This window comes from Protopterus annectens, chromosome 9.part0 (genome assembly GCF_019279795.1).
Source record: "Protopterus annectens isolate FY-2018-M chromosome 9.part0, PAN1.0, whole genome shotgun sequence".
Lineage (NCBI taxonomy): Eukaryota > Metazoa > Chordata > Ceratodontiformes > Protopteridae > Protopterus > Protopterus annectens.
The window spans coordinates 906,093,474-906,112,777 of record NC_056743.1 but is presented as its reverse complement, the minus strand read 5'-3'; the positions used below and the strand labels follow the sequence as shown (position 1 = coordinate 906,112,777).

The 19,304-nt window shown below is 39.7% G+C and overlaps 1 protein-coding gene across 1 annotated transcript in view; it reads left to right on the top strand.

Moving 5' to 3' along the window:
* Positions 1-19,304, top strand: part of BAZ2A (bromodomain adjacent to zinc finger domain 2A) — a 3,667,728-nt gene that overhangs the window by 431,671 nt on the left and 3,216,753 nt on the right. The gene's annotated exons all lie outside the window — the stretch shown is intronic.

The following is a 19,304-nucleotide window of genomic DNA, read 5'->3' as shown; positions in this document are numbered from 1 at the left end:
GTCCTTTGCTCTCTGGTCGCTGAACTACCTGACTCATTTCACTAGGCTTCAGAGGGATCTCCTGAAGGAGCTAGGAGATGCCCTCCAAGGTTTTGTAGCTGCGGGGGTCTCGGACAAAGTTACCTCCCAGCTCTCCACCTTAAATTCTGTGGTAAACTCCTCCATGCAACTTATTTCCTGTGCAGCCTATGGAATATGAGTATGGCAGCGGGTACAGGAATTTCCATAAGGAGGCATTCCTGGATGTGCTTATATGATTTCGCAAAAGCCTTCAGTTCTTCCTTTAATGCCCCATTTGACGGCTTGTCCTTGTTCGGGCTGAAAGTTAGAGACCCTATCCAGGTGCAAACAGGAGGGAAGACTCTTTCTGCCGTTGGAGTCCATTTCTTCCTCCCTACCAGACCTTATCCCAAAGGTCAGAAGGGGGAAAATGTGGTTTTGCAGGTTCCAGAGAACTTTTCCAGACGCACGTGGTGATTCTTCCCCCAGGGGCAGTGGGGGAAGTAGCAATGGAAGTTGCTGGCCATGCGGCGGAGGGGGTACGCAAAACCAGGGTGACAGGGATACATTCCTTGGTAAACCCTTTCAGCGCTTCTGAGAGGAGGTCATTGTACCCAAACCCCTGGCTAGAGATCACAAATGACAAATGGGTATGAACGATCATATCCAGAGGTTATTACATACCATTTCCCTCTCCTACCGTAGAAGGAAAATCACTCCCAGACGTTCCACCCAGTCAAAGGGATCATGCAACTCTAGAAATACAAAAGTTGATAGAAAAAGAGTCATCCAAAATGTCCCTGTAGACCAAATTGGATCCAGAACTTACTCAAGGTTCTTTTTAGTTCCAAAGAAGACAGGGGGCTGGAGACCCATTTTGGACCTCAGCAGACTAAACAAGTTTATCAAGAAGTCGAAGTTCTAGATGGTGACACTGCAGTCTTTACTCCTCTTTCTGGGGAAAGACAATTGGATGCGCTCGATAGACTTCCAGGGTGTGTACTACCACATAAAAATGGACAGGCGATCTAGGAGACATTTGCACTTTTGGCTGGGAGCCTGCCATTATCAGTTTTGAGCTCTGCCGTTTGGTCTCACTACAGCCCCCAGAGTGTTCACCAAGTGCATGGCAGTAGTTACGGCTTACTTGAGGCATCTAGGATTCCAGGTGTTTCTGTATTTAGATGACTAGCTCCTAACCGCCACCACCAAACACCTACTAACAACAGTGAGAGATACCACTATTCACCTTTGCTCCCAGCTAGGCATCACAATAAACTTTGAAACATCTGCCTTGTTGCCATCATAGCATATCGTATTTATAGGGGCAGACTTGGATACAAGAGAAATGTTGGCCAACCCCCCCCCCCTCCCCGAGAGGATTCAAACCATATGTCTTCCAAGTCAAGAACCTCTTAACCAAGAAAAATGTACAGGTGAGGGTCGTCTTGAAAGTTTTGGGCACCATGGTGGCAGCAATAATCTTGATACCTTTAGCTCGCTTACACATGAGGATCCTTCAGTGGCTGTTATTCACCCAGTGGTCATGCAGGAGCTACCCATATCTCATAAAATTATCGTAACGGAATCCCGCAGGATGGATCTGCACTGGTGGCTTCACTCCACTCAAGTGGCTTTAGGTTGACCATTTATCCTTCCCCAGCCTGTAGCCACAGTGACTACGGATGCTTCCCAGTTAGGGTGGGGGGGCATTATCTGGGGAAGACTGTCCAAGGTGTTTGGCAGTAAAACAAATAGCACTTGCATATCAACATCCTAGAGATGAGAGCGGTGCTGTTGGTTTTGCAAGCATTTCAGAGCTCCCTTCCACTAGGAGCAATTGCAATTCAGACAGACAACATGTTGGTGGTGTGGTATATAAATAAACAAGGAGGAACTGAATCCTACTCACTGTGTTGCGAGGCCAGAGAGTATGGCAATGGGCAGTCTCTTCCCAACGCTTTCTGATAACAATGCACATCTTGGGGAGGTACAACGTGATAGCGGACAAACCCAGCAGAGCTATTCTGATGTCTCATGAGTGGTCCCTAAAACAGGAGGTTGTGGAAGAGGATTTCCACAAGTGGGGCCAACCTTGCTGCAATCTCTTTGGCATGTCCATGAACGCCAAAGCAGCAGCTACTTTGCCCTGATCCCTCCTCTGGGGGAGTCACCAAGGGATGCACTTGCACACGATTGGCCCCTGGGTCTCCTCTATGCCTTTCTCCCTTTCACCTTGATTCCGAAACTCCTGCAGAAAGGCAGCACATTGAAAAACAGAATGATACTCATTGCTCCATGCTGACCTCGTCAGATTTGGTTCCTTGTTCTGTGGCCCCATCTACCAGAGGAGCTGTGGATTCTGGACCCAGTTCCAGATCTCGTAACCCATCCATCAGGGTTGCTTCTTCCATTTGTTCTAACCCTCAGATTGACAGCTTGGCTGCTCCAGTTCCACAAATAGCCAGGCTTCCTGAGCTTTCCCCTGCAGTTCAACATATATTGAATTTGTCTCATAAGCCTTCAACCAGAAAATTATATTCTAGCAAGTGGAAAAGATTTTCCTGTTGGGATTGCAAAAATCCCTTTACTGCCCCCGGTAACAGCTGTGCTAAACTTTTTGGCTAAGCTTTTTAATGAAGGTGTGGTAGCAGCTACAATTCGAGTTCAGTTAGCTGCTATATCTAAGTATCATATTGGGGAAATGGATTTAAGAATCATGTCCCACCAACTTTGTAAGGCTTTCTTGAAGAGTACTTTTTACTGAGGCCCACAGTAAAGGAACCTCCACCACCATGCAACCTAAATTTTGTTCCATCTGTGTTGATTCTTCCTCCCTTTGAACCCGCATCCTCTTGTGACATTTAGTTTTTATCATGGAAGACAGCACTATTGGTGGCTATTATAGCGTCTGAGCTTCAAGCTTTGAAATATGTCCCTCTTACTTGATGTTTCACAAAAATAGGGCTTCCTTACGAACCAACCCCTGTTTTTTACCAAAAGTGTGTTCAGAAGACAATTTGAATCAGTCCATTGATTTTGCCAGTCCTTTTCCCAAATTATGGCAATAAGGTAGAGTATAAATTACATCAGTTAGACGTACATAGGCAATTATGTTTCTACCTGCATAGAACAAAAGACTTCAGAAAATCCGACCAGTTTTTTGTATCTTATTCAGACAAAAAGAACTGGAACTGAACCCCTATAACAAAAGTCACACTTTCAAAATGGTTTACAGGCTGTATAACTTGCACATATAGATCTCAGAACAGAGAACTTTCAGGGGAAAGTGAAAGGCCATTCCACAAGGGCTGTCTGCCTCATATGCCTTTCAAGCAAGGCTACCCATGGATTCCATTTGTGCAGTAGCAACATGGGTAAAGCCTCATACCTTTATCACTCATTGTCACTCATTGCAAAGTTGATTTGGCCTCCAAGAACAGGGCCTGTTTTGGGTCTACTTTTCTGAAGAGTTTTCTCCATTGTGCCACCCAAGAAAGAAGGTGCTAGGGACACTATCCCAACCAGCAAAGAATGAAGGCGAGATAGGACAACATAACATTAAGAAGTTATGTACTCACCATAACGTTCCATGTTTGTTGTCCATCTTGCCTTCATTCTTGCGTCCCACCGGCCTTCCCCCACCTTCGCTTTTGGAGGATCGAGCAGTTCTTAAGATTGGTTACTATGTCTCTGACTCTCTTCTTGGTCTCTCTTATGATTTGGTTATATATTACTGTATAATGGTTGTGGTATCTGCAAACAAGATCTGGGTAATCTTCCCGGAGCATCATGGGATAGGGTATAGCCACGAGCCAGTGGAAGCTCTTGAGCTTTTGTATAAGGTCGAGTTGGAACCAATTCTCGGTTCCAAACCCAACCAGCAAAAAAATGAAGGCGAGATGGACAACAAATATGGAATGCTATGGTGAGTACATAACTTCTTATTTCCTTTCCTTCTTCAGTAGTTTTATACCCCTACCAAGCAAAGTATGCAAAAAGCTGATTTAAAGTAATACTAGATCTAAAAATGAGAGGTCTCTCTTCTTTAACAGGACTAAAGTCATAGACATTCTAACCACTTGGCAGATAAACAGTATCCTAGGTTGCCAGGAGCCACACCCCTTACCATCATGCAATCTGTGTGTGTCGCATTATGCGGTTCTTCTTTCCTGTGCTTTGAAAGCAATTCCAATAAAAATGCTCCATGCTGTGTTTTATTTTTTTCTGCTGTTGTACCTTTAATTGGAGATCTGAGTAGTGTGTGAGCACTCACTGTTTTCTTTTTCTTTTTCTTTTTATATCGTCTCTATTCCCCTTTTGCCTGTCATTCTAGAGAAACTGAATTGTTCTCTTTTTTTGCTTGTCAGAAAAAACAGTCTTGTGACATCCAAACCTTTATCCAGGAAGTGAGCCTTAAGTCAGAATGTTTCACCTGCTGACCTGACAAACTGATTTGTTTTTGACAGATGGGCCACAGTACCTTTTGGTGCTCTGTGTTCATCTTACTTTCATTCAAACTACATAATGGAGATGTTATGAAAAATTCAGAGCACGCCTTCTTTCTCGAGCCATATCTTCATCACATTCAGATTCTGAGTTGGGAATTATCTGACTTTTGAAGAAAGACACTTGACTGAGAAATCCACTTTATGAAGCAAAGCTTTCGGGTAGTACCCTTTATCAATACTAATACATATACATCACATTATCACAGTTTAAATAAGGTCGACAGTCACATGACCAGCAGCCCAATGAAATCATGTGACAGTGTCAATATAATTATAAATATAAAACTGTTAATACAAAAATATAAGGCATGATCAAATAACAAATACAATAATAAGGAATGCAATAATAAACAAAAATATTCTGTGTCATAAAACATGTGAGTGCACCTTCTAAGCAACATTGAAAATGTTGATTTAATATGAGTATATCTCATAGTTTAGTATGCTGATTAAGGCATTATATTCTACTACTTTGAAGAAAAGAACTTTTAACTTGACATTTGATGAGTACAAAGCGCTCAAAAGTCTGCAATTGAATAATGATATCATTATCAAACAAGCAGATAAAGGTGGTGTAGTTGTCTTAATGGACCGAGACAAATGTATGTCAGCAGTTTCCATGTTGCTTGAAGATAGTAGTGCATTTAAGAGCATTACAAACTTAGATGTTAAAAAATGTGTTGGCTATGTAAATATGGTTATTTATGAGCTACAGTTGAATGGTGACATAAGCTTAGATTTGTTTCATTACTTTACTGTATCATGTCCAGTCATTCCACATCTATATGGTATCCCTAAAATCCACAAATCTATGGTCAACCCACCGATGAGACCCATTGTTTCAGGTGCCGGTTGGATTACTGAACCAATTTCTTTGTATTTACAAAGACAGTTACAACCATATTTATCCAAATGTAATACTATTTTGCAAGATACCTCGGACTTTTTGTGTAAATTACATTTGTGGTACAGTAGTTTAAAAGGTACGCTAGAGCAGGGCAAATATCACTTTGTTACATTGGATATTGCCTCTCTATTTACTGTTATCCCTAATGATGTTGGGGTTGAATTGTTAAGAGAGTTTTTATTCTTGCAGTCAACACCTAACAGTAAACACATTGAAAATATTTGCTGTCTTATGGATGTGGTTTTGAAAAACAATGTGTTTTTATTTAATGAATCCTTGTTTCTTCAGCTCACTGGGGTAGCTATGGGTACTTCGGTAGCAAATACTTATGCCAACTTGGTTCTCTATCAATGGGAGAAAAATAACATCTATAATGATAAAAAACAGTTTCTTAGTAAGATATGCTTTTACCAACGTTTTGTGGATGACTGTTTCATGATTTGGGATGGTAGCATGAATGAATTGAATGAATTTTTAAATTATTTGAACTCAACTACAAACTTTTTGAAATTCAAAATGGAAACAGACAGTACTATAGTCTTTTTAGATGTTAAATTACAGTTATGTGAAGGTGCCATTCATACCAGTGTACATAGGAAAGAAGTACATTCTGGTAGATATATTCATTACAACAGTATGCATGCTCCACATGTGTTTAAAGGCATAGTAATGTCTCAATTTAGTAGAGTAAGTAGGTTAAATACCAATGACACCATCTTTTCATTGCAGTTAGATGAGACAACAGAAGATTTTGTATCTAGTGGATATGACGTACATTTATTATCTAATGTGAAGCACAAAATAGTAGTTGATAGGAAGACAAACTTGAAACCAATTTTTTTAGAAGGTATATTTAACTTAAATATTAATGAAGATGAAGTTAGAAATGAAAATAAAACTAAAAATAATAATTTAAGTTCAAAGGCAGTTGTGAGATATGTTACTTCGTTCAATACAAGGACGAGCCATATTAAACAGATTATTCAGAAAAATTGGACTATCCTTAGGGCTTCAGATGAAGTAAAAGGCGTAGTAGGTGATAAACCATCTTTTGCATACAGAAATATGAAGACTATAAAAAGTATGTTATGTTACAAGGACTTTAGTTGACCTTTGCCTTTGCCTATTTCAGCAAATTTTGGCACCTTTAAGTGTTTTAATTGTGTATGTTGTGCTGATATTATGAACAATGATAGTAGTATATTTGAACACCCCCTTAGTGGTATAACTTATAGGTTTAAAGTATCTGCAACCTGTGCTTCATCTTTTGTGGTTTATTTAGATACCTGTGTTTCGCGTTCTTCCTTCTATGTAGGGAAGACCACTCGTAAGTTAAAAAAGCGTATTACTGAACATAAATCAGAAATTAGGAGATGTTATGATAAGAATGCTTTGTATAAACATATATCTACCTATGGTATTAAGCATAGATTTATGTTTAGAGTTATTGACGCCGTTCATCCTACACCTAGAGGCGGTGACATGAATAATTACCTGGAGATTAAGGAATATGAATGGATCTTGAGATTCGCTTCTGATTCCCCCCCAGGTTTAAATAGTATGGTTAGCCTTAAACCTATATTGGTTAAGCTACAGCATACTAAACTCTGAGATATATAATGTTTTTAATGTTGCTTAGAAGGTGCACTCACATGTTTTATGACATAGAATATTTTTGTTTATTATTGTATTCCTTATTATTGTATTTGTTATTTGATCATGCCTTATATTTTTGTATTAAGTTTTATATTTATAATTATATTGATACTGTCACATGATTTCATTGGGCTGCTGGTCATGTGACTGTCGACCTGTATTTAAACTGTGATAATGTGATGTCTATGTATTAGTATTGATAAAGGGTTCTACCCGAAAGCTTTGCTTCATAAAGTTGATTTCTCAATCAAGTGTCTTTCTTTTTTCTGTGTTCTGCAGCCAGTGTTTTTCATTTAATTATCTGACTTTTCCCATGTTCCCACAAAAAATGCTTAGAAAAATGCTCTACTGCTCTGGGATATTCAGCTTACTTTATTCATTCAGCTTTGAAGTTAAGACTGATTTCTAAAAGTTTTTTTTCTTCTTTTTTCCACCTTTAGCTGTGGTGGAAGTTTTTACAGTTAAGGAAGTAGTTGTAAAAGACTGATTCTTACTGTGCAGAGTCAAAGAAAATTCTGGGTAAAATAATTGTTGTGGCCAATACTGCTGTTGTATCTCCTTTTCAAGTTCAGCTTATTAATTCCAGGACTGTTACTCTGCGGTATTTAGACTCAGCTTTATCTTTTTTTGACTAAGGCAAAAGCTGGATAAAGTCATGTTAAAAACTGAAGATGAGATCGGGGAGCTCTCGACTCTACCTGTTCTTATCTAGGGTGTCCTGGATCTTTGCATGGAGAGAACATTTTCTCCAGCTTTGCCGTCCTTGGTGCTGATATCCTCTTCAGTATTTTTTCAGTTGGCAATTTAACTGCCCATGCCTCTGATGTAGGTACCAATATCACTTCATGTGGCTGCAGTGCCATTCTGCCAGACAAATCTTTACGCAAAAAGTATCAGTTTTATTTCCGAGGCTCTGCCTGGATACTTGAGAAGCATCTGGCAAAAATGAAGCATACTGAGTCTCCTCTGGGCTTTTCTCTTAGATGACCTGGATAATGAGGTTAGGGGCTAACTCATTTCAATTTTTATTTGAATACAGAAAAGGGCGGTTGGCTATCTGAACCTCATGCACCCGTTAGACTGCAGAAGACTTGTAAGTTACCTTGCAGGTCTGAGTCTTATCACCCATGATGAGCATCTTGAAGGATGTCACCAAATTTATATAGGAGAACATAAGACAGTGGCCCCAGTGCTTCAGAAAGCAGTCCTTTTCTTCTGATCCCGAAAGGAGTGTTTTTTTAGGTAGAGACTCACAAACCAGGTGCTATGGTCTGTCAAAATCCTAAAGAATTCATGAAGCATCCTGTATGACACACTTTTATAAACCTGTTAACAAAGCATTAGATGCTAGGCTAAGTATGGTAGTGATATATTTTATTTTATGTAGTTTACATTTGTTTACTGGGAAAGTCCAACTGGACACAGGTCCTTTTTCAGCAGAGGCCCGGGGAGAAAAGCGCCACATAAAACACACACAGTTAACAAGATTCAGGTACAATATTTATAACATACGCAGTTGTAGACAGTAGCAAATAAAAGTTTCACAGACAGTTAACAAAGATTTGATATTCTTTTGTATTCAAAGAAGCATAAATAGAAATTTACAAGTATGAAAGAGTCTATCAACTGAATATTTACTTACAAGTAGTCTTTCTTAATCATCAAGAGTTACAGAGTATAGGTTTAAAAAAAAAGAAGTAATATTGAGTTGTAGTCAGCATAGAAGTAGTAGTTATGATCATTGGCTCAGGCAGATTAATCAGCAGCAGCACTACATGGGCATAGCCGTTTTTTTGGATAAGTGGGTTTTTAGCCTTAATTTGAACTGTGCTGAGGTCATGGTGGATGTTATATTGGGAGGTAGTACCTTCCAAGTTTTAGTTTTATAGTTGGAGTGGAGGGATTCAAGCCGCGGTGGTGCAGCTGTAGTGTTGCCTCACAGCAAGAGGTCCTCCCGTTCGATTCTCAACTGGAGTGCCTTCTGTGTGGAGTCTGCATGTCCTCCCTGCGGTCGAGTGTCGTTCGAAAGAATGCGTAGAATGGGTGTGCCTTCGTTGAAGGTTGGGTGTCGAGCTGGCACCTCCGCACCCGTAAAAAGTCTACCGCCAATCATTAGCGGACTGGAGTTCCGCTGTGGCGACCCCTAACTGGGAAAAGCCGAAAGAAAAACAGCAAGTTGGAGAGGAGGAATTCACCAGCCTGATTATTGGCAGTGGTAATTTTTATCAGGGTTTTGTTGCTGGATCATAGGGTTCTAGTGCTGGAGTATGACTGTAGTAGGTTTTGCAGGGCAGGTGTTTTTCTTTGTGACAGAGTATTTTCTGGGCCATGGTTAACTGGTTATATAGGAGGAGGTGAGGAAGTTCAAACCATTTGAGCTGCCTAAGTGCTGAGCAGTGATGTGACCTAAAATTTAAGTTGGTGGCAAATGTAGCAGTTTTGTTATAGTTTGTCTCACTTGTCTTGATGGATGGCATAGTGGTGCAGGGGTAGCGTTGTTGCCTTACAGCAAGAGGTTCTCTGGTTCGATTCTCGGCTGGGGTGCCTTCTATGTGGAGTCTGCATGTCCTCCCTGTGTTCGTGTGGGTTTCCTCCCACATTACAAAGACATGTATCTGGAGCGTTTCTCCCCAGGCCTCCGCTGAAAATTGTCTTCGTTCCAAGTTGGAATTTCCCGGTTAACAAATGTTAAATAAAATAAATAAATTGTGTCTAGCTTTGCTAGGTCAGATTTTCTTAGATTGGTAAACATGGGTGACGCATAGAGCAGGGTGGAGATGAAATGGGTTTGAACTATGGTGGCTTTTGCATTTTTTGTGAGGTAGAATTTGTTCCTGTACATTGTACCTACTTCTTGTGCACTTTTTCTGGTTTGAGATATGTGGATGTCAAATCTCATGCTATTGTGTATTTTAACCCCCAGAAGTATGGTGTCGACAGTGGGTGATGATGATGGCATTGTCTGTTGATATAATATTAAAAGAGGGGAGAGGTGCAGTAGTTTTAGTGGGATGGAACAGCATGAGTTTAGATTTATTGTGGTTCAGGATTAGGTGGGAATTTGTTAGCCATGTTTCGACTGCTAGAAAGGACTCTTTTGTAAGTGATTGTAGTTCTTGTATGCTAAGGGCAGCACATATTATTGTGAAGTCGTCTGCATACTGAATAAGAGAGGCATGTGGGGCTGAGGTATGGAGGTTGTTTGTGAGTAATGAGAAAAGTAAGGGAACTAGTATGGAGCCTTGGAGAACACCTAGTGTCACAGGAAGAAAGGGTGATAGGTTTCCTTACCAGCATGATGCGTGCTAGCTTCCAGTCAGGTAGTCCTGGAACCAAGCAAGAGTAGACTGACAAAGGTTTAGCTCTGAAAGGGTGGTTAGTTTATTGTGTGAAACCATGTCAAGGGCTTTAGATAGGTTTAAGAAAGTAGATGATTCATATTTAGATCCAAGTAAGGTTTTTGGTAGTGTACCTCAGAATTTTGTTATCAACAGCTTATTTTCTTTGGGTGTAAACCCTTACTTGGTTCAATGGATTCAGTCATGGTTATAGACAGAACATTGCTTTCAGTGGATCACTGTCTACTCTGACAAATCATGATTCAGGGTTCGATCCCATACTGTTCAGAGTTATCTTTTCCTTTCTCATTAAAATGCTAGATAGCAAAATATGCTGATAGTTTAAACATTGGTACTGTTAACAGATGAGAATGATATCTGTACTTTAAACAGTTACTTATGTATAGTTTTTGACTAGCTATAACTCAGTGACTCAACTGAAATGAAAATAAATGTAAAGTGATGTACTGTAATAGTGTTACAGTTGCTCCTTCCTTTTGGGAACTGAAACTCTGTAGTGGTCAATGTTGAGCACTTGAGTAAACTTGTAAACAGGAATTTGTCATTTAAAAATAAAAACAAACAAAACTCGGAAGTTGACAGGATTCATTTACAATTATATCCTTTCTATGTCCCCTGAACTTCTAATGAGAATACATACTACATATATTAGACCAATCATTGAATGCAGTTTTCTTTACTGTTTGTATACCAATTGTAATTGATTAACAATAGGGTGCATCCAAAGATGATTTATAAGGAAGATTCAAGTATGCAAGGGACATGTCATTCCCCAAACAGCTCAAATTTTGGATCTTTACCCAATCGCATATCCTTACATTTTGGGTCAAGTGGTATTGCACGCAAGTCTCTATGAATAATTAAGAGTTTAAACTGTTGAAGGTGTTGAGTTTATGGACATCACAAGGCTCCTTTGTCGTAATGATGTTACATATATATAATACAAGTCTGGTAAAGAGCACTAGGTTACATTTCACTGTGTCTATCCATATGTATCAATGTCTGTTAAATAGTCCAATGCATTAAACTCTCAAAAAAATTGCTAGAATTACGGTATGATCCTCTCAACTTTACAGTAAAAGTAATGGGCCCTGTAATATTCCTAATATTGTTTACTATTGCAGTAGCCTTAGCTATATGGGTTACATCCTGCCAAGGATATAACAGTCGGCTAGCTTCAAAAGCTTCAGGGCACCTTCCATGGACTCAAACCATTAGGCAGCTCGAGCCGAGCTGCCTAAAAAAGACTGGTTTGATCTCCAAGTCTTCCAGAGCTTTCCTTCACACAAAGTGAGCACTGCTGTGCAGGCTTTCGAGGATTGACTGTTGGCTTGTACTGTTCCATTGCTGGGCAGATAACTTCCCTTTGTGGAAAAAAACTTCCACATTATAAAAATTATTTTATTGTACTTTTCTGTATAAGAAAGTTACTTTTATGTTGGAGTTTATGTCTTAATGGATTGTCGTGAGACTTAACTATACTTTTAAAAGGGGGCACACTTTTTCATGTAATTTTAAAAATTGTTTTAAGTACTGAAAACCATTTTTCTCTGTGAAGAAACTGTTTATTTTACTTTTGGTGTCTGGCAAAGTGGTTTAAAGTGCTTTTTACTGTGTTTTTTTGTGACGGAGAGCATTTGCTGTAGGTGGATTGGACACTCTAAATTGAACCTAGGTGTGAGTGCGTGTGTGTTTGTGTGTGTGCCTTCTGTGGAAGGTTGGGCGTCGGGCTGGCAACTCGACACCATAAAAAACTCCACTGCCAATCATGAGCAGACAGGTGATCCGCTGTGGCGACCCCTAACCGGGGAAAAAAGAAGAAGAGAGCATTTTTTAAAAGTTTTACCAGCTATTACTTCTCATTTTCCCCGGGAAAGCAGCACAATTTTTGGCTTGACTATGGAACAAAAACTACTGGTCCCACAGTCAGTCAGTCTTCTAGTCACAAAAAGAAAAGGTTAAGCAAACCGCCTTTGCTACCACAGCAGGCTAGCAGTTTGCCTCAGCCACAGGTGGGTGACTCTGCTTTGGCCAAAGTCTGTTCTTCAGACCACTCATTTTTAATCCTGGATCCCTCTTGTGTGGCACCTATAGTCACTATGGACCAGGGATTAGCAACATCCTCTTTGGCTCTTGGGGTCTCCTTAATGAGCAAGGGAGAGCCACTCTTGTTGGTCCTGGGTGATAGAGCAGGGAAGTCTTTCCTGTTTAGTCAGAATCTTGTGCCCATCCCTGGGGAAGCTGCTTCTGCAGTTAGTAACACTGTTGGTGCCATTTTTACTATCAAAAATTAACAGAAAACTAAACATGCATCTGTTCCTGCTCAAATTTCCCAAGACAGTAGTAGTTTATTAGGTCTGGCTTCAGGTTCTAATTTAGGCTATTGATTGCCTTTATAAGGTGGTTTCTGGTAAAAGAAAAGGGATGCCTCTTTTCATGAAAGATTCAAGATGCTGAACCTAGACAGGAAGATGAAGGGACATATGCAGGGTTTTCGCCTCAAAATTCTGATTCAGATTCAGAGGAGAGCACAGTATCTGATTCTCCTTATGAGTGTTTCTCTTTCTCTGAAACTGTTTTCAGTAATATGCCATTGTTTTCAGTGAGAGAACACCAAGGTTTCTCAGTCTGTCAGAAAATACTGTGAGCTGTTACAAATGGAATTTCCAGAACCTTCCCTCATTCCTCCTATGCTATCGATCTTGGAGAATGTGCATGTTACTGCTTGCAGCTTTCCTGTTAGTCATCCTGCTGCCCCTAGAAAGCCAGATAGATTATATAACGTTTCTCAGTCTTTTAAGTGTTTATACCCTTATCCCAAACCTAACCCAGCAGCTATAGCTTTAGTTAATCCTACTGCTGTTGAACATTTAGTTAATTTTAATTGTTACACTTTCTGACAAGAATGGAAAAAGTAATTGATAAACATGGGAAGAAGTGTATGCATCTACAACTTTAATTTTGGGAATTTTAAATTGTCAAGCTCATATGCTGAAGTTTATTCTGATTAATTATGAAAGTAAAAGGAACATTTTGACTGCAGTTTCGTCTTGTGTGAGGAAAAATCTGCCTTAAATGGTATAGTTTCTTCCCTTTCCCAGGTCACAACTCATTGTTTAAAGGGTGTGTATGACTCTGTTTATACTTTTTCCAGGGCTATGGTCACTGGTAACTTTTTGAAGAGGTTTGCCTTTCTGCATACTCAGAACCTCCCAAATGATGTGAAAACTGAGAATTTAAATTCTCCTGTAGAAAGAGATTTAGTTTTTGACCCACTGCTGCAGAGGTTATCAAAAAATGTGATGAGAAGGGTAAGCTGATACAGGGAAGTCTCTCAGATTTCTCAGCCTTCCTTTTCAAAAATGTTTAAGGAATTCTGTACCCCCTAGTCTAATTTTGGCAAGAAACAGTTTCAGCAGAATGCTGGTAAACCGACGTTTAAGAAGTAATGGCAGGGGGGGGGGGGCAAAAAGAAGGCAGGAACCCCTCCAAACAAAGAGCAGTCTAACAAGTCAGAATGATAATTTAAGGGGTCACCCACCCTGGTGTGTAGTCCCTTTTTCCTTCCAGAAAGTCTGAGTCTGCATTTCTGTCTTTGGAAACAAGTTTCAGACAAATGCATTCTGAAAGTCATTCATCAAGGTTACAGGTGGCAGTGGGAGGAAATTCCTCCTTTCTAGGAGGTGATTCCTCATCCATCAGACCAGATGCTTCTATTTCCCTCTGTACTTCAACATATGTTGTCTCAGGGAGTAATATATCTGGTTTCTCCTTCCCACTTCAGGAAAGATTTTTATTCATGGATGTTTTTGGTACCAAAGAAAAAAAATGCCTGGAGTCCAGTCAGTTTGCAATAGTGCCCAAATTAAAAATGATGTCACTTCACATGTTCCCTCCTCTTTTTCATTTAAGTTTTTTGGGAACACTAGATTTAAAAAAATGTTTATCATCAAATCCTTATTCATCCAGATTTTGGGCATTTCTTACAGTTTTGTTTGTGTGGATCCCATTACCAGTTCTCCGCCTTATTCTTTGGATTATTCACTGCACCAAGAATGTTCAGGAAGTGTCTGACCACCAGTTATGTCTCGTAGGTTACAGGGTATCCGTGTTTGTCTGTATTTAGATGACCTGCTTATCTTTGCAAAGTCTTTTTCAAAGTGTCGGGAATCTGTAACTTGGGTGTGAGATCTCTTACACAAGCTGGGATTGTAAGAGAACATTGAAAAAAAAACTCTTTTGACTCCTTCACACAGGATTGTGTCTTCCGTAGGAAAAATAGATCTATTTCTAAGGTTTTCCACTTAGACTTTGGTCAAAGTGAGGTGAATATCTCAGGATTTTGAGTCTGATACCCCTGGCAAGTCTCCACATGAGAATGATACAGTGGTATATGAAATCTCTTTGGACCCAGCATCAGCATCCCTTATCTTTTCAAATCCCATTGATGGGGTTTGTCAGAAGAGAATTCATTTGGTAGAAACAGCAAATTTCTCAAAATCCAGGTGTCCCATTCTCTTTCCCTGCTCCAAAGCAGTTAGTCACCATAGACACCTCAGACTTAGGTTGAGGAGCAGATTCAGGAAGGATTAAAGTATAAAAGAGATGCTAACCCTGATGAAGGCACTCGACTCTGAGTCATCCTTGGTCCCCTCTACCTCATTAAATAGTCATAAGCAATACTACAGTCATGTGGTGCATAAGCATAGAAGGAGGAACCAGGTTGTACCCCCCCCCCCTTTGCAGACTTGCCATGTTAGCTTAGGGCTATAGCTTCACAGCACAATCTCACTCTGCAGGCATCCAACATTTTGTCAGTGCAAAATTGCATGAAAGACAAACTTAGCAGGACAAGGGCAAACCCTTACAAATGGAAAGTAGATCAGGGGTTTTCCAAGGTTTGGTCTGTCTCTGGGGCGGTCCTCAGGTAGACCCATTTTCCTTCTCTCTGAGCAATCAGCTGGCAAGATTCTGCTCCAGGACTCCATGCAAGAAGGCTTGGAAGACAAATGCCTTTTCCTTTCCTTGTTCCAGTATGCATTTCCACCCTTGTCACTGATATCCAGGGTACTTCTGAAAAGATTCAGAAGGAATTTCCCAAGATCACTGTGGTTACTCTTTCTGACCCAGACAACAGTGGTTCTCTCATTTTTGGAAATGGCCAGGGGCAGTTACTACAAGCGTCTTCACAGAATGGATCTACTCGCACAAGATTAGGGGTGTTTGATACACCTCAACCAGACTTAACTTCAAATGACTGCCTGGATGATAGGGTTTTAATTCCCTTTAGACAGTTGTTTACTGAGGATGTGTAGCAGGTAGTAATGGAGGCAAGAAAACCTGCTACTAGAAAATCCTATATTAGCAAATGGAAAAGTTTTTTTAGTTGGTGCCAACAACATAAGCAGTTACTATCCTATGGCCTTTTGTACTCCTCTATCAAGGTTTATTTATTGGCTATTTCAGCATGTCTGCCCATGGATCCTCCTGTTTTTAATGCATTCTTATGTCAATTTTTTTGAGGAGTTTTGCATAAGAGGCCTCCAAGAAAACCAGTTGCTCCTCATTGGGATCTTAATTTTGTGTTAGAGAAAGCTTACTCTGGCTGACCTGAGGTTCTTAATATGGAAAACTTATTGCTCTGACTTCTGCAAGAAGAGTATCTGAGTTGCAAGCTCTTATGGTCAGGCAACCATATGTCATTTTCTTCAGAGACAGGGTTTCTTTGAGACCTAATCCTCCTTTTATGCCTAAAGTGGTATTTGAATTTACTTTGTCAGACTATCCCTCTCCTTTTTCTTTCCTGAACCTAAAAATGAGGAAGAAAGGATATTCCATACCTTGGATGTCCACAGACAATTCGGGTACTATTTTGACAGAACTAGAGCTTTCAGATATTTGTATCCGTTTTTCATTTTTTGTGAAAGTAAAAAGAAGGGACAGCGTGTATCAAAGCAGATTATTTCAAAATGGTTGTCTCAGGCTATTACCTTTTGTTATACTCACCGTAACAAAATTATTCCAGGCAGGTTCATGGCCCACTCTACCAGAGCATTGGCTTTACCTATGGCTTTTTGGAAAGGGTTATATTCTAGAAGTATTCTAGAAGCAGCACCTTGGTTCTCTGTACATATATGTTTACAAGTTGTTACAAGTTTGATTTCTTTTCTAGGTCTAGATCATGCTTTATTCAGACCATTCTCTATTGTCTCCTGGGCCCTTCCTCTTCCACCTCCCAAATATAGTAAGCTAGGGTAATCTACACATATAGCTAAGGCTACTGCAGCAGTGATCAATGTGATGAACATAGTACAGTTGTGTAAGTAAACATACCGTAACAATAGATGTTTGAGCACTGCTGCAGTAGCTGCTCCCTCCCTCCATTCCCCTTGTTTTTTGGTGTGCTGTTTATGCCAAGGTGTGAATATTATTTTTGTTGTTCCTAGTATTGTCCTTTTAGGGTTAGCCTTCCTCTCGATGTTGGCATGAAAACTCTGAAGAGCTTGGCAAACAAACCTTTCTTTTTAGTCAGTTCAACTAAAGCTAACATTTTAGGTGTGTGGAAGTTGCCCTAAAGCTTTGGAAGCTATCCAGCTGTTACATTCTATGCAGGATACAACCCATATAACTAAGGCTACAATAACACAGGACTTCCAAGATGTCTGTACTCTGATAACAGTGTAACTTTAGCTCTTCCAGAGTGAAAACAGAAACTGAGAAAAAAAAGGACTTCCATTGAAAATATTTTTGATAAAAAGTAGTTACTGGCTAATGAATGCACTGCCTGGATGCCGGCAAAGAAGAAATTTGGAAAACCTGAAAGAAAATCAACCAGAAAAGGCGAAGAGAAAACACTCTGTAAAATATTCGGTACCTGTTCAGCAAAAAGCATTTGAAGCATCAGGTTTGGTTCAAGAGATGGCTTCCAGGAATTTAGAGGCAAAAATAAATCAAATGTACTCAGAAGTAGTTAAAATAAATAAAACAATTAAGGAATATATCAATTCAAACAACAAATTCTGGAAAAAATAGAAGTTATAACTAGCCATTCGGATGAAGGGATAAAACTCCAAAAATCAGAGGATGACATTAAGAAAAAGATAGCTAAATATGAGGCTTCTGAAGAACTATTTAAGAGGCAGAAAGTGCAAAGAAATTCTGAGATGTTCTTGTTGTACCATTGAAACTGGAAGGAACAAACAGTATTGATTTTCTGGAAGCACATATAAGCAACTCATCTTATGTTCCACAGCAGAATTTATTGATTGAATGAAAGGACACATCAAGTGTATGCTCCAAACCTGGCCATGATAAAGCAGCCAAGACCTATATTAGTAAACATGAAATCATGCCAGCAGAAAGAGTTGATCCTGCCAAAACTGTTTCGGAAAAAATGTACTGAAAATGAGTATTCATTGTACACCAGACAGAAGAAAGGCAAATTTATCCCAGCAATCGGGGAATGTCGAGAGGTAGGGGAGAGATTCAACATGCTGTATCCAGCTGTCTTCAAAGTATTTTTTTTTTCCTGAAGGATCAAAGTCATTGTTTGATGCAGAACAGGCTAAGGAGGAAATAAAAAAAAAATGTTTCCAACAAAAGTAAGTCAGCAAGCAGATGGGAACTCTGCTTCTCATTCTTCTGATGGTAAAGTTCATAGAGAGACTTTGCTAGCGAAACCTTTTCCAATGTTCCAAAGGAAAATTGCTTGAGAGACAGAAAAAAAGCACAGAGTTGACTAGAAGAATCAGCAATGGGAGATGGAGATGAACAGCAACTCTGAAATTAGTGAATAATTGGAAGAGTATAAAGCATATTACCACATTTGTGAAATATGATTTTACAAGAAAAACTGGCTGAAAAACATTGGACTTTTGTTGACATTGATAAACTTTTGGGTTTACTGTAAAGCATATACCGCACTTTACATCATTAATGTTTAGAAGGACACTAAAAATGGGAACTAACTAAGTAAAAAATGTTTATTCTTAGTATTTGTATAAAACATTTCTGGTATAAACTGCATACTTTATGCAGTAAAACACTTGTGTGTAATGTGTAGTCGGATGTTTTAAATGTGGGGGGCTTCTTTGCAGTGGCTGTTGTATGTGTTAAAGATACTAAGGTAAACAAATACTATCTGTTGTTGTCAGTCCTCACGTAATCTGTGACTGTGGACTTGGTTCTGAGCCTTCGGAACCGACTTGGCCGTTATTCCAGATCGCACCTTCCAAAAACTCTTGAGCAAGGCTCTACCCATGATGCTCCTCACCAAATTATCTTAGATCTCATTTGCCACTTCATAGTGCCAGATGTGTTAAACCTACCTCTCAAGCCTTTGCTTTTTAAGTAACTAAGTTATTTTTTTCCCTTTACATTCTGTTTCTTTCTTTTGTTTGTCTGTGACTGCGTGTGTGTATTTGCATGTGCCAGGAGGCCTTAGCTTCTATAATGGCTGACAAACCCTCTAAGGGCACCTCCAGTTTTAAGAGATGCCAAAAGTGTGAAAGGAAGATGACAAATTCAGATGGACACAGCTTTTGTGTTTTTTGTCTTGGTGCTGTCCATCTTCAGGAAGATTGCACCATCTGTCACGTTTTTTTCCACTAGAACCCTGGCAGAGAAAAAAATAAGCTCATTCTTAAAGGACTTCTTAAATCTGAGTTTGAAGAGGCTATCTCTGGTCCCAAAACAGAAGCCAGCTCTTCTTCTTCCTCACCTTCATCTTCAAAACTGAAAAAACAAACTCCGTCGGTTCCTACAGCATCTTTGGAACCACCTTCTAAATTGGCCAAGTCTCCCAAGGTGTCGACTGTTTCCTCGATGCTTTTGGGAAAAGACACTCTTTCCATGACACCAATCTCTTCAGCT